Source organism: Zosterops lateralis (genome assembly GCF_965231275.1).
Source record: "Zosterops lateralis genome assembly, chromosome: 1".
In the NCBI taxonomy this organism is placed as follows: Eukaryota; Metazoa; Chordata; class Aves; order Passeriformes; family Zosteropidae; genus Zosterops; species Zosterops lateralis.
The window spans coordinates 60,835,770-60,850,813 of record NC_139762.1 but is presented as its reverse complement, the minus strand read 5'-3'; the positions used below and the strand labels follow the sequence as shown (position 1 = coordinate 60,850,813).

The 15,044-nt window shown below is 40.0% G+C and overlaps 1 long non-coding RNA gene across 1 annotated transcript in view; it reads left to right on the top strand.

Annotated features, from left to right (window-relative positions):
* Positions 1–15,044, top strand: part of LOC310914355 — a 172,312-nt gene that overhangs the window by 103,042 nt on the left and 54,226 nt on the right. The window contains exon 5 of the long non-coding RNA XR_014591010.1: positions 14,232–14,389. This is a non-coding gene — a long non-coding RNA (uncharacterized lncRNA). The remainder of the gene's footprint in view (positions 1–14,231; positions 14,390–15,044) is intronic.

The window sequence follows — 15,044 nt, the reverse complement described above, 5'->3', positions numbered from 1 at the left end:
TTTTCCTTTCAAATGCTGGGAGTCAGGGGGAAGGGAGAAATGCTATAAATTGAGAGATGTTAAGAGCAGGCTTTAGAGCACGTTTAGCTATAATCGTTCTTATACACTCATGCATCTCTATCCTTTTATTAGCAGCCCTCCATGAAACATGGAGATTAGCACTAGTCATGTGGAAGTGTTTAAAAATTCAAGCAGTGACAATAGGAAGTGTCAGACAGTAATGGAATAAGTATGACAAAATTACAAAGACAGCAGCTATTCATTAATAAATTAGAACCTCATAGGGTTTTTTTTAAAACTGAAGGTGTCTAACTTGGAAATGATATTCTTCAGGATGCAACTTTATAATTTCCCTTTCACCCTGTTTGGTGGGAAAAAAAGTAATCCCTTTTTAAACATAGACCGGATAATGTGTTAATACTCCCCACTGCACATTCAGAAGTAAATTTAGTATGAAGAACTCCAGACACAGGCCCTTCCAAGGGACAGGTGGGGACCTATGATGAGTAACCCTGGACATGGAGCTGTGAAGACAGGGTGAGGAGAAGGGCGTGCAGTAAGCCTGGCTCACAGCGCCTTTCTCACGCTCACTGCTTACCAAAAGCAGTACTGCCACTCTTGGGGTAGCCAAAACATGACGTAAGAAATGATGTGTCGCAGCTGAGTGATCTTGGTGGTGTTACCAGGAGGTTTGGGTTGGCGTTTCCTTGATGCTCAGCCCAGCACCTCAGTGCACAGGGCTCTGCATGGGATTCCCTGGCACGGGGCTGTGACTCAGGGTTTGGCAGGAGACAGGCTCACCTCCCCCTCCTTCTCAGGCCACTGCACACAGAACATCACCCAGATCTCCCTGTTTGTGTTTTCCATTTAAAAGCATTCAGGGCCACCCAGTGCTGTGAGTGAGCAGCTGTGGTGGTGGGTCTCACATCGGCCAGAACGGAGCATGTTCTCAGTTACCCACATTAAATATGGGTGGCCACGGGTCTCTCAGGCAAGCACTTCCTTGCTATCTGGAGGTGGCACCCATTGTCTGCTCTTTGAGATTTGCTGCTTTTCTTCTGCATTCTTCTGTCTGCAGATTCATGTGTGTTCAATGTTCTAGGGAAACCTTGCATGGGAGAAAACCTTTTGAATCTGTTGCTCTGGTATAGAGGGACCAGTTTAATGAGAAACACTTCTCTGTAAAAAGATTTTATTAAATAAGGTCCCTTGTTCCTTTCTCAATTCCCTGCCCCTTTTGTTCCATCCTCTTTCCCAGCTGAGGACTACAGGTGACTTTTGGATGTAATATATATTTTCTGATCAGCCCTCTGAAGGCTAAGTCCCCTGTTCTTCCATACAAGAATGCCATTTCTTCTTATTTTTTTTTTTTAATGAACTGAGCTTATTAACCTGCCTTTCACTTTGTGTAAACTGTAATTAAAATGTATGAAGAACTTGACTTGTGGTGTGCCCTTCTGGATCTGTTGTGGGGTCTGCCTTAACAGCATGTATCAAGAACACTGAAGCATTGATTTTTATTTTTTTAAAGAAAGACTCAGGTCATTTCACAGGGAGTAATCAGAGCTTTTGAATGAGGAACCCAGGAATGCCTTCTACCCTGGGAAAGATTTGTGCAGCCATGGCAGCTCCCTGTGGTAGGAAATGCAAAGAATGAGTTCACATCACAGTCAGCTCTAGCAAAGTCCTCACATTGTTGTTTCCCAAATAGCTATTTTATGGTTTAATTTTCTTCCCCTCCTTTATGGGAAAATTGGTGAAGAAGGTAGAAGGAAGTGATATCCTTTGTGACCCTAACTGAAACATTTCTAGGGTACAGTGAAAGTTGTTCTGTATAACCCATAAAGACAGATGTGGTGGGAGCCCAGGTAGGCTGCTGGAGTTTAGAAATCTGAGGTACCCAACTTGTAAATGATAATTTGCCAGAAGTATTTGCAGGAGACTTTACTTACGTGGTGTGTTTGGTTTTGGTTTGGGGTTTTTGTGTGTTTGTTTTGGGTTATTTTACAGTTGTTTTCCTAATTTATTTTTAAATTTCAAGCTATCTTTCAGTTATGATATGATCAGCTATGACTCAGCTTCTATTTTCTTGGTACTAACTTTCTAGTCATTTTCTGTGAAGCAAAATACTGAAAACAGAATCTGTGTATATTATATTGCTGAATCTTCCTCCTCCAACTCCAATGCAAATAAGGAGTTGAGAGAATTATTTTAAACACCACAATTTTTATCCGAGCTTGATTGTTGATAGATGTGTCTGTGATACAGACAGATCAAAAGACAACAATTTTCACTCTTTTAATTTAGTTATTCGGAGGTGTGGTTGGGGGTTTCCCCTCCCCCCTCTTTTTTTTTATTTTTTATTTTTATTTTTTTTTTTTTTTTAATTTTTTTTTGTTGATCTATCTCATTATCTCTGCTTCTTCTTTACACTGCATTGCCCAGAGCCTGCTTTTTGCAACTCAGAATTCCCATACTGAAAGGTCAGGCTTGGTGTGTTCGCCATTGTAATCTCCCTATTTCCCTGCTTTTAATCTCCACATCGCTGAGGTTTTAAAAACGAGAGTGATGTTTTGCTGATGTGGAAAAGGAGAAAAGGAGACATATATGATATATATATAGCCTCCAGAGTGGCCTGTCCAAAGATGCAAAGTGAGAATTCCTTCACTTAGGGGGTCAGAGTTAGAGGAGGGCTGGGTGGGTGCTGATTTCTCCTCAGTGTCCTTTGGTCTTTGCTCCACTCCACGGCTGGGGAGATGGTGAGGCAATGCAGAGTTTAAAGGAAGATGTCTGCCTTTTTGTAGCAGACTGAATGTGGCCTTTCCTGATGCCTCTGCCTTCCCAGATGATGCCAAACCAAGCCTGGTGAGTGGCTGTGGACCAGCCTGTCGTTTCAGTTGAGCTGTGTCTTTGCACTCAAATAGCTTCTGGTATGTGCCTTAATTAATTAAATCGTATAATGTGTGCAGGGGAGCCTCCTCCTCTTTCCTTGGATAGTGGCTTGCTCAGCTGATTTCTCATTTAAAAGTCCCAGTAAGACTGATTCTTTTGATGCTATTCTCTCTCTTTCCCTTGTGCAGGGTAAGCCAGCTTCATTATAAAGGCAGCGTAGCCGGGCAATTTCTTAGCTGCGGGTAAATAGCTGTGGGACCTTTGAGCTGAGCCATTCCAGATGACCTGGGATGAATTGGGCTGCATTCCTAGCGAGGGCATCCCTTTTCCTAAGCAGAAGAAAAGCTGCCTCTTAAGCACTCCCACTTAGAACTTGGGGGCAGATGTTTTGCAGTTTTTGCTGTGCTGAAAATATAGCATAAGGTTAGCAAAATATTTAAACTGTAGCATAGTCACAGGCTGAGTGCACAGGGTTTACTTAAGGGAGGAAAGTTCTATTTATGGAAGGCATGTGGTTTACTTCCTCCCCCCAGAAGTGGGAATGTTTCTCTGGGGTTTGGCATGCTCTTCTATATAGTATGTGAAAGAAGGAGATGAAAATTTTTGGGAACTTTCAATATATTCGTGTCCACTTTCTCATGCCAGGTGTGAGAACTTCTTGATTGTTTCATGCATTTGTATTTTGCCTGCTAGATTTTCAGCAGTATTTTTAATCTTTTACAGTCAAACTGTGCAATTTTCTCCCCTTTATAGTAGTGGTACGTTGATAATCTGAATTAAGTGCAAATTATGGGAGCCGATTAGGAGCAAAATGAGAAAAAGACATTACAGCTCTCGCAAATGCTTCATTATACTAAACTGCCAATTTTAAAATTCATTTCACTGAGTTTAAAGTGAAATGTTTAAAGGAAATGTGGATAGCTGGAAAGGTTGCCACACTTCTTAAAAAAAGATTATATGATGATATGAGATACTTGGTTGTCATTGTGTCAATTATGGCTCGTCAGGCAACATTAGTCTTTGACGTCTGGCATTTGTGGAAGACAGTTATATGAGAGAGCTAAAAAGCCCTGAAAAGTATGTTTGTTACTTGGCAAGGTTGAGTAAGATATTCAGCTCTGGAAAAAGGTCTTTACAGTCCAATATTTTCAAGGCAGGGAAATATTTTTATGACTTGAAAAAATCGATCAATTCATTTCCTAATCCTGGGGAATGATTGATTCAGCAGTGGCCAGCCCAAAAATGGGACATTGAGAATAGCAACTTGATGTACCTTGAATTTAGAAACCTGTGCTTGTCTCCAAGGGATGTCTCAAGCCCCTTGGCAGGAGTGAGACAGGAAGGTAGTGGAGCTGAGGGATATCCTGTGTAACGTGGGTTTTCTGCCCTGCCATGAGCTTAGGAAATATTTAGTTATCAACTGCTACACCCATGCTGGAGGTTTGAAACCCTTAGATTTTTGTTCAAACCATTAAGCTCTTTCATCTAATGAAAATCACTTTCTTTTAAAATGGAAAACATTAAACCAAACAATAACTATTTTTTTTCCTAATGAATTTTTTGATCCAAGAGCTTTCAGAGTGCTTAGCCTTGCAACTTCAGATTTTTTTTTTTTTTTTTTAAATTGCTTTACAAAATCACAGGATGTTTCTGTGGTGAACATACATCTGTGCTGGCTTTCGCTGAGCTTTGGAAATAGGTCAGGAATTAAAGCTCCGGCTTTGTGGTTCTGAGGAAAGCCCTTAAGAAACTCTCCCAGACATAAGAGGGTAAAGAGGGGTCACTGGAAGTACTGTTTGACCATATATAGATGGCATGGTCTCTCCTGTCTGCAAGCATGTACAGCTATATGCAGGCACATATCTGTATGAGCAGCTGAAACTGGTGCTCTTCAGTACTTGCTTAGGACAGATTGCTTCAAGGAGAAAAAAAAAAAAAAAAAAAGGAGATAGTCACAGGAGAACATTCAGAGAAACACTCTGCCTTCACACAACAGTGGTGGCTCCTCCTTACATGCCTTAAGCATAGCTATATGTCTTCAGCTTAGTCTATTGTACCTCTGTGAAAAAACCAGCCCCATTGCCATGGAAACTGGCACCAAACCTCATTCACACATCGTGTCTGCCTGGCCATGGATGGATGGAGGTCAGGCCACTGGCTGGCTACTGAGGGATGGAGGTCGGGCTCTGGCATCTGCACTCTGCTGCCCTGCTCTCTTTGCAAGCCCTCCTAAGAGGGGGATGCTGGGGAGAGGGATGGTATCTCACAGAAGGGAAGAGGAAAAAAATGGATGCAAAAATGGTCAGTGAGGTGTGAAAAATCCACCATTTTGTCCTGCTCTCAGATAGTACTCTCTTGCTGTAGTTGGTTAATTTTGGGGTTTGTTTTGGTTTCAGAATAGCATGAATAGCATGAAAAATGGATAACTGCTGCAACATTAGTGGGAGGTGCTTGAGTCATTTCTGATTCCCTCAGCCTGGGTCTCAGCAGGGCGGCACGAAGGAGCTCTGGGCGAGTGAGGTGTGTGAAGCATAGAGGTGGAGAACTTGGCATAGGGATTAAACCTGGACATGATTTCTCTAGGGTTTCCTGAAACATTAAAGAAAAAAAAAAGTTCAAAGCCTTAGGTTAAAAGGCTTTGAAAAAAAAAAAAAAAAGCTAAAGTGAACTGAAATAAAATCCAACCTTTAGGGTGAACGGAATTCCCCTATATTTGTCTTTTCCTACCTGCTAGGAATATTATGGCAGAATTACCAAATATGAGGCTTTTTATTTTCAACATTACAGAGGTGGGAAAAATGGGATGGGAGGAAGGTTGTTTTGGTTTTTTATTCTTTTCTTCAAGACATTTTTCCTTTCTTTTGGCATGAGCAACTTCTTCCATCTCTCCCTAAGTCCACTGTTTGCTAGACCTGCAGGTGGCTTTTAAATAACCTCATCACAGTGTAGCTTTTAGCCATCCTAAAACATCACTTTCCAGGCATGCTGTGTAGGCTGCTTGCCTGCACCATGTGCAGTTTTTCATGGCTTCTGTGCCCAGGTTAGAGAAAGCAGCTACTGCTTTCTGACCCCTCTTCCTCCCCTCTTTCCCTTCCCAGAGCCCCTATCCGTGCTGAGGATGAAGCACAGCTGGGAGAGCCCCCCAGCCCCTTAATAATGCCTGGAGATGAAGGAGGAAATTCACATTTTCAGCTGCTGTAGGGAGGTCTGATTTCTTTGTTGTGGACACTACTGAGTGTGTTTTACTGGCAAAAGGTTAGAGCATGGCTAAAGGGTTAGAAACCTGAGCACAATACAAACCTTGGATGAATGCAGCTTTAAAGTTCTTCTCCCTCTCTGTGCCTCCTGCTCTTTTTCCTGGAGTTGTTAATCAACCCAAACTAGCTGGTATAGGCAAGAGGAACATATTAACAAAATCTTTGCTATACATTTGTTCCTACTCCTGCTTTTCAAGCAACCTGTGGGGCCTGTGGGCTACATGCCATTCTGTCAAAATATTTTAAGTATTTAGCCATTTCTCTGGGAGTTGGTATTTATCTGAGTATATAGGCACTTAATCTCTAAGTGTGGTAAATTTATTTTTATCTTTTGTTACACAAAAATACTTTCAAATCTGAGAAACTGCCTCGCATAAATGTGCAATAACACACTTAGTCTTGGCCCCTGAGGGGGGCTGGCTGTAGTCAGGTGGTTGTTTAAAAACTTGTCAAGGGGAAATTGAGTGCCAGTGCAAGGTGAAGCCTTGAGCTGGCTGGGGAGCTGCACTGTGGCTGCTGCTTCCCTCCTGTGTGGTTCCTGCAGCAACTCTGCTCCATGTCTCTTCCTGTGGGGAACACAGCAAGGATACAGTACATGGAGGCACAAAGGGGAGAAGTGAAGCTTGTGCTGCTAATGCTGTTCCTCAGGAGGCTTTTTGCTTGGTCAGTCTGAAGTCAGGAATGGTGTCTTTGTGCTCACAAACTGGGATTCTTGGTAACTTCATTTCAGATCCTGCATTTCTTGAATAAACCAGGTGCTTTGTAACTCTATCTCACCATCCTCTGATGCTGCTCATAGGGGTGCAGCATGTGCACATCTCGAGCTATGCTGTCTTTGCTGTACCCCTTCATATCTCCTCAGTTTGCCCTCAGCTGTGCCACTAATGACAGTGTGAGGGTGATGACAGTTCTGCAGCATTCCTGATTGTGCCTGTGTGCCAAAGCCTGCCACAATTGTCCATCCCCTATGATCCCAGGCAGCAGACAAATGAAATCATTGAGCTGCAATACCATGTGGGTCCAGCTCCAGCACACTCAAGCTGTGTGTGGCTTACTGTCATGTATGTGTGTAATAGCTAACTGGGCCTTCATGTGGTGGTGCCCTGAAAATGGGTTGATGTCATTTTCTCTTTGATTAGTCTCCTCTTTAATTTAAAAGAAGTCTTCCCTTGAGGGAGGCTTTTCTTCATTTATTTCATTAGTGGACTTCTTTTTTTTTTTTTGATTATAAACTCACTTCTCTGTATAGAGCATAGGAAAAAATAAATGGACTGACAAAAAGCCTAAATATTCGTGCAAAACATGATTCTGACAATGTTCAAGTTTAAAAAAGAAAAGAAGCAAAAAAATCAAAAAGTCAAGTTTGTTTCTGGTCTTTTCTTGCAGATTTTAAAATGTTTCTGCCAAGAGAAATGACCACAGTAGTGTATGAAGCTATGGAAAAAACCAGCTGAATCTTTTTATATGTTGTTGTTGTTATAATATCTAGTCCCCTCTTTTGAAAACATAAGCCAGGAAAATGTGTGCATGGAAGTTCAGAAATAAACACCTGGACTTCTTTTAACATTAAAGTATTCAGAATATATAAAGATTACCTTGATAGATATGCTTTGTTCTTTAAATGAATTGGTGAAATTTGGCATGCTTCTTAAAGAGGCCTTTTGCCAGTCTTTTCCCATATTCTTAGCTCATGCCTTTGCATAATGATGTGATCCATGGTGGGCAGGAATAATTCAGCCTAACGATGAATAATGGTAGCATTTGTGGTCAACTGATCATGACATTCTCATTTGAGCATTTCTCTTTGGGAACTGCGTCTTTGAGTCATGAGACTTGCAGTAATGTCAAGAGAGGGAGCAGCACAGAATCAGGCTGCATGAGGGAGAAAGGGGACACTTGTTTTACAGGGTCCACTGTGGTGTAGGACGGAATTAAAGAAAAAAAAAAAAAAAAAGCCTTGCTTGAAATACTGGTAGCTTTACAATCCTCTCTTTGTAACACTTTCTCCACTCCCAAGTACTTCTGTACTTCTGTGTTTAAATCAATGTATGTCTACAGTTCTGTGCACAAGACCCACTGGAATCTCAGTGAGGGCAAAACAACCTGTAGGAAAGGAGGTGGTGGGAGTAGAGAAGGACAGGGAAAGGATCAAGTTAGGAGGAATTTATTGGTAGCCTAAAATCTGCAAATGCAGAAAGAGCAGATGATTTTTAAACATGGTAGTATTGCACATTATACTCCAGATTTGGATCCTCCTGGGCAGAGGAAGGAGAACATGTTGGTAAACCTGGGGATCAGGTTTAAATGGAGACATGATGTAAACACTGTCATGCCAGAATGACCTACTTCCATCATGCCTCATCTGTGTCATTTCTCAGCCCTGGCTATTAGGTAAATATGAAGGTTAATTACACAGAAATATATTATTCATTGATAAGTAGAAAGCGATGTGTGAAAAATGCAGAGTTCCCCACTACAACTAAAATAGGCACTTGTGGTAGCTGTATATAAAAATAGTCTGGACATTATAGCTTTGATTAAAGTTTAGGTTTCAAGTACTGTGATTGTGCTGATTAGATGTGTAGGATATACCTGCTTTCTGTTGAAGCAAAAATTGTGTTTACAGGAAGATGACTAAATGGGAATGGAGTATCTGTGGTTCAAGAGAGAATAATTATTAATGTTCCGATGATTTTGCAAACTGAAAGTCCTGCAAGTTGGTTGTGGGCTAGGAAAACCACAAGTGCTCAGGCTTGGTTTAAATTAAATCTCTGAGAATTTGTTTGAATGTATGAGTAGGAATCCAAATATTGTGGTGATAGAAGAGCTGATACTCTTTCCATCCTTCAGATGTCATTTACAGGACACTGGAGAAGGTGGAAGGACCAGAAAGCTATGCTGCTCTTCCATGGTGTGAACTACTGCTGAAAATCATAAAGAGAGAAGGCAAACTTGATTTTTAGTTCTGAATAAAGTGACATTAAGAGAACATATGTTTCCTTGTCACATGTTACTTAAGAGATTCTGACAATGTATCCAAAGCAACTCCATCTTCAAGGGGGAAAAAAGAAAATCATGCCAAATCTGATGGTGTTGTGATGTATTCCATTAGTTGTGGATTTCTACAAGGATTCTTAAAACACAAAATTAATTATTATAAACAGCAATGGCTTTATTCAAGATGCCACAAACAAGGTAACAGAAGCATGTCAGAGTGGTACAGTTTGTGCTGAAATCTAACTATTCTACAGCAGCTGAAAAGGTTGAAGATAACTTTGTTCATCAGAGGTATATTAGAAATGATTAGTAACAGTGGCTCCAGTATTTGGCCTATGGTTTTCTCAGCAGTTTGGAAAAGTATTTTCACACAGTATGTGCCCATTTTTTTTTTTTTTTTTTTTTTTTTTTTTACAATCCTCTGCATTTTATTTAAGTCATGTAAATGTTTGTAACTAGAGACTACAGACCAGTTGCCCATCCAAAGTAAGCAGCAATGTCAGCTGGAGCAGAAGAAATGAAAACCAGATTAAACTGCTAGAATATTTTCTTTCATTTGAATGACAGTGCTTTATAAGAGTTCCAGCTGAAAGTGGGGGCCCATTCCATGCAAAAGCAGAGCACAGTGTATGTGGAGAACATAGTGAGTACACACAGTAAAGATTTGACCTGAGAAAGTTGTATAAAGAGTTGTGGGAAAAAGGAGAAGGAATAAAGGTGTTGATTCTGTTACTTAAAATAAATATACATGAAGTTTTGCTTAAATTCCTCTAATTTTGCTTTCTATTTGAGAAGGGTGTGAGAAGCTTGATTTTAACCTGGACTAGCCTAAAGGATTATTTCAACATGTTTTTACTTTCAGGCTGTGTAATATGGTAGTTTATGACAAGAGAAGAATCACAGCCTAGAAACAGCAAATGTTCCCTTGACTAACACCACCAAAGTTTTTACTGACACCATGGAACACTTTTCCTAAGCAGGCAATTTAGCTTCTCAGAATAATATCTGTAACAATGTACGGTAACATTTACATGCACAAAATGGATAATTCCACACTTAGGATGAATTTAGAGCTGCTGTAGTGAGTATAACTTCTCTGAATTCAAATGATTTGCACATGCCTGTGTCATGGCTGAGTGTGATCTCCTCAGCTCTTCAAAGTTAGGTTGCTGAAGATACTGAAACAAATATTTTGGAAACATGCTTCCTAATCATAGAATTCCTTTTTCACTAAGAATGTGGCTTTGATCAATTATTTACTTACCTGCCCTCAAACATATTTACACTTTTCAAAAAAGAGACCTTTTTTTTCTTTCTTTGTTCAGTTTGTACCCAAACTGCACATCCTTGGTACCAGCTTCTGCAGAAAGTCTGAGGGAAGTGGCAGCTGCAGTTTCTGTGCAGCTCTGAAAGGTGAAACAACATGAAGGAAACAAGCATGAGATTTGATTTTTTTATCTTCTTTTGTGTTCGCTCCATTAGAATATCCTCACCAACAACCCTCCTGTGGTTATCAAATGTCTCAGCTTTGTTTCAGTGCTAAACCAGCTGTTAAAGGTGTTTTATTGCCTTATATATTCTCCCACCATTTAAGTAAATCACTTCAGTGTTGCATTATAGATGACTCTAAAAAGGAGATTTTTTTTTTCAATTCCAGTGACTAGTGGCCAGGTATGCACACAAACCAGCATATTTGGAGCAAGCAGCAACCTGTTCTGCAGTTATTGGAGAGAGGGGGGTATGTGCTGCTTACCCCATGAGTAATGCAGCAATCCACGTGCCCTGCTGCTGAGGACCAGCTGTCTACTGTGTGCTATCAGAGCTGCTTGCCAGCAGGCACGGCTCATTAAGAGCCTAGTTGCAGGATATAACATCTTTGCAGTCAATTAACAATGCTGCTCTTTAAAAAGGTCCAGATCTTTCCTGATTCAGCAAAGCACTTCAATATATGTTCAAAGTTCAGTGCTTGATTAAAGTTTTGTGTAATGAAGATGTGAGGTCTTGTGCTTGAGGTTAAACAGGTAGGTGCATTCCCAAATCAGGGCCTGACATGTTATGATTCTTAGAGGTTTCCAGGAATCTTGAATATCCTGAAGTACTGACTGTGCTGATTTCCAAGCTGAGTAAAACCTATAACTGGAAAACAAAACTACACCATGTGACTGTGAAACATGCAGGAAAACCTTTTAAAATCTATATCTGGTTATCATTGATGCTTGTCTTGTCAAGGAAATGCAAGCAGACTGTTTACATTTTTATAACCTTAAAATAAATTAAAGAAATTACACAACCCTAGTCATCTGGAAATGGTGAAAAACTATTTATATATTTGGTAAAATGAATTTATTCTTTGAAGAAAGAAGCAATGAGAGTAATTGAATTGTTATGCACTTCCTGACTGTAATATTTCTCACTGGACAGGGTTGTATTTTTTAGCCTGCTTCCTGTGGTCAAGTAAAGGAATGAGTATTAGGAAGACCAAAATTCAAGCTTTTGCCTTAGCATTTTATATAACAATGTCTACCACTTTCCCGTGCTTATTTTCTGTTGTATGACATCTGCTCAGTTATTGTAATATCCTACTGATAGCTCATTGAGTAGTAGGGAAATATCTTTGCTCTAGTTCAGTGGGTCAACAACAGAATCAAAGATAATCTCTCACTGAATGTGAGTTATTTATTAACATAACCACCCTGCTCCTTGTGGATTTGGTCTAAACACCTTACTATGAGACCTAGATTTGGTATTTTCTGTAGTAGTATGTTGAATTGTCAGAGCTTTCTGCTTCATCTTCTGCAATGTCTCATCTTCTTATATCCCCACTAATAAAATTGCTGCAATGAGTGTAGATTGAAACCTTAAATAATTTTTAAAGCAACTTGTGATTTCTGGTGAAGCATCCTATGAATGTAGATTGTTCTATACTTCCTCTTATTTACTTTGTCCTGTTATAGAACAAGTTGAAATAAGCTTCCTGGTGTGTGTGTGTGTGACCCCTTACTTTGTGTTTTCAACTGTTGTTTTCAGTCTGATTTGGGTTGGAGTGGTATTTTGCTTTTAATTTAATATTTGCAACTTAAAATGAGAGAGCCAAAACAAACACATCTCCTGTACAGACACTGTCTAGAAGTAGCTGGAATTGGATCACAGCCTGTAAGGCAGGCACAGCACCTCCTGCTGAGGTATGGCAACCTTGCCCATGGAGCTGGTTCTAGCTGCCCTGGACACCTCTGGGGCTGGGGATAATGGCTTCTGGCTGCCCAAAAGGTAAGGCAGGAGTCAAATCCTAAGGGGTCTGCCTCTGGTTTCCATACTCAGATTCACTGGATCTGTTAATGGGTAAGATTCAAAGATTTCACAGATTATTTTGTTTCAGATATGTGGGGGAAATTTTGGTTTTAGTTGGTGCAGTGCTTGATCACCTCAGAGATGCAGGCTCTGGAAACAGTGAAATCCAGAGAGCTGAGGCAAACCCTACTACGAGACCAGCCCCCAAATCCCTTATCCATCACAGCCCACCAGAAATCTGATGTTCAGTGACAGCCCTGCCTTTCTTTGCCTTGTCCCAAACTTCCATGTTATTTCAGCTGGAGCAGTTTGGGTTCAGTGGTAGACACCTCATTAGGTGAAAGCATTTGCAGCAAAATGTCCAGCCCCTTCCAGGCACAGAGGTGAGCCTGAGCTGGGAGGCTCCATCAGAAAATGGACAAACTTTGGAACAGTTCAGACTACATGTGAACTTTGCCACTGATTAAATGTAAATAATCCTGCTCAGACTCTAACAGCTGAGTTGAAGCAGAGATTTTGAAAAGAAAGAACTTGGATCACAATTTTATGACTATCTCTAAAATATTTTATTGCTCGTTTATGACACCAGAGTGTAGATTATGGGGCTTTAAAGAGTTGCATTGTGAAGCTTTTATCCTTTGCTCATGTGCAAAACATAAATACTACTGTTTTGTTTTTCAGGGAAATTAAATACATATATTTTTAAAGTGCTGTTTAGGAAGCCAAGTGGATTAGTAAAAACACCTTACTCTTTTTTTTTTTTTTTTTTTTTTTTTTTTTTTTTTAAATGTGTAGATACTGTATTTTTATGTAAAACAATACTGAGTATTTATTTTTGGTCAACTGATGTAGGCCAAACAATTGAAAAGAAGGAGAGGGGAATAAGCATGTGTTGCATGTTTGCAAATACCACTACAATGGAAATAGTGTGTCTAACACCATGTGGATCACAGAGGAAATGTCTTCTATTACATGAGCTGATGCAGAAAAATATCTTTTGAAAGCACAAGCCATTTCTCAGGTCTGAAACAAACCTTATATAGTTTGTGTGTGGATAGAACTGGCTTGTACAGTGTGTGCATACACATACATACGTATCTACACAAATGCAATTTCATGGGTGCAACAACAGCTACAATATTGTCTCATTTGCATTTCAACTATATAGGCATGCTATCCATTCTTAGAAGAGAAATTGTAACAAATGAAAATGTTTCATTTCCTACTACATTTTTAAAACTAACTTAAAGCTATGTAATTCAAGAAACGTATTGTATTTTGGAGACTGGAGTTTAAAGATCAATTCCTTTTGGATGTGACTTCATCAAGATTTATCAGTAGCTTACTCTGGCCTTTATCTCTTGGGGTTTATATCCAGTATTCCTTCAGATTTTGCTCCATCCTATGTCAAAATGACTCACTGTTATTTCCTTCCACTGTCTCATGCTGAGTGACCATGGGCAGAAAAAATGTTTTCAGCTGTTCCCTTTTAGTTAATGTTCTTGTTCCAGTAGACTCACTCAGCTAAATTTTTCAAAAGTTATGAAACAGTTATGCCTGTGAACTCCATGTTATTCTCCTATGCCCAACCTTGGCACCAATTTCCTTTCCAAGCTCTAGGAAAAATGCTGATTTATATCTATTGGCATGAAACTGAAGTGTGATTCTCCTGTTCTTGAAGACTGGAAGGACTGGGAGGGGACATAAGTAGCCATAGTGGTGTGAAACACCTGTTTTTAATGGTTCTAAATTATTATTGTTCAAATCTCTTGTATGCAATGTCTTTATTCTCTTTAGGAGATTCAGATGGATCACTCTTTACCTGCTGTCAAGGCCAATATTGCCATACAGTTCTTGCTCTCAGCAACATCCTCAGTGTCCTTGTGATGGGGTGTCTTGGAAGGACTGTGCAGGTCAAGCTGCACACTACCTCTGCACTTCAGGCTCTCTCTGCTGTAAGTACACTAAATAATGTTTTTGGCTACTTGGCATGTCCAAGTTGGCTAGCTGGGAGTGCTTTGACTTAACTTCTAGAAAACTTACTGTAATTTGGCTGATTTTATGCTTTTTAGGTGAATGGAATTGTGTACCTGCCTCAAATAAATATGAAAGGTGCTTTTATATTGATTTATCAGTCCCTGTAATCACCATAAGTTTCCATTCACCATAATGGTTGTAGGCTAAATGGGTGTTTTTCCTCTAGTGCATTATAAGCATGCTGTAAACAACACAAAGGCAGCATCTGATAAAAGTAATTTTACAGGCAGCATCTGATAAAAGTAATTTTGTTGCTGCTGTTCCTAACAAGAAAGGGAGGAGGTGCTTTCAGTTGTTTTGAATCTCTAATATGTCTAGTGGTAACTGAGTATATAGAGAGGGGTATGGAAACAACACTATGTATAGAGGTGTTCAGTTTCCAGCTATGAAAAAGACGTCCCTGCAACCTAACTGTACTTGCTTCAGCTGAAATAAACACTTTTGGGAAGAATTTGGCTGAATGGTTATTTTTGGTCTGGCAAAGGGGAAACTGACTGAGTGACTGTTATTACTCTGATGCCAATTACTGGAACTGACCAGCTTAGGGACAATTTGCTGACTTTGTTTAAAAAC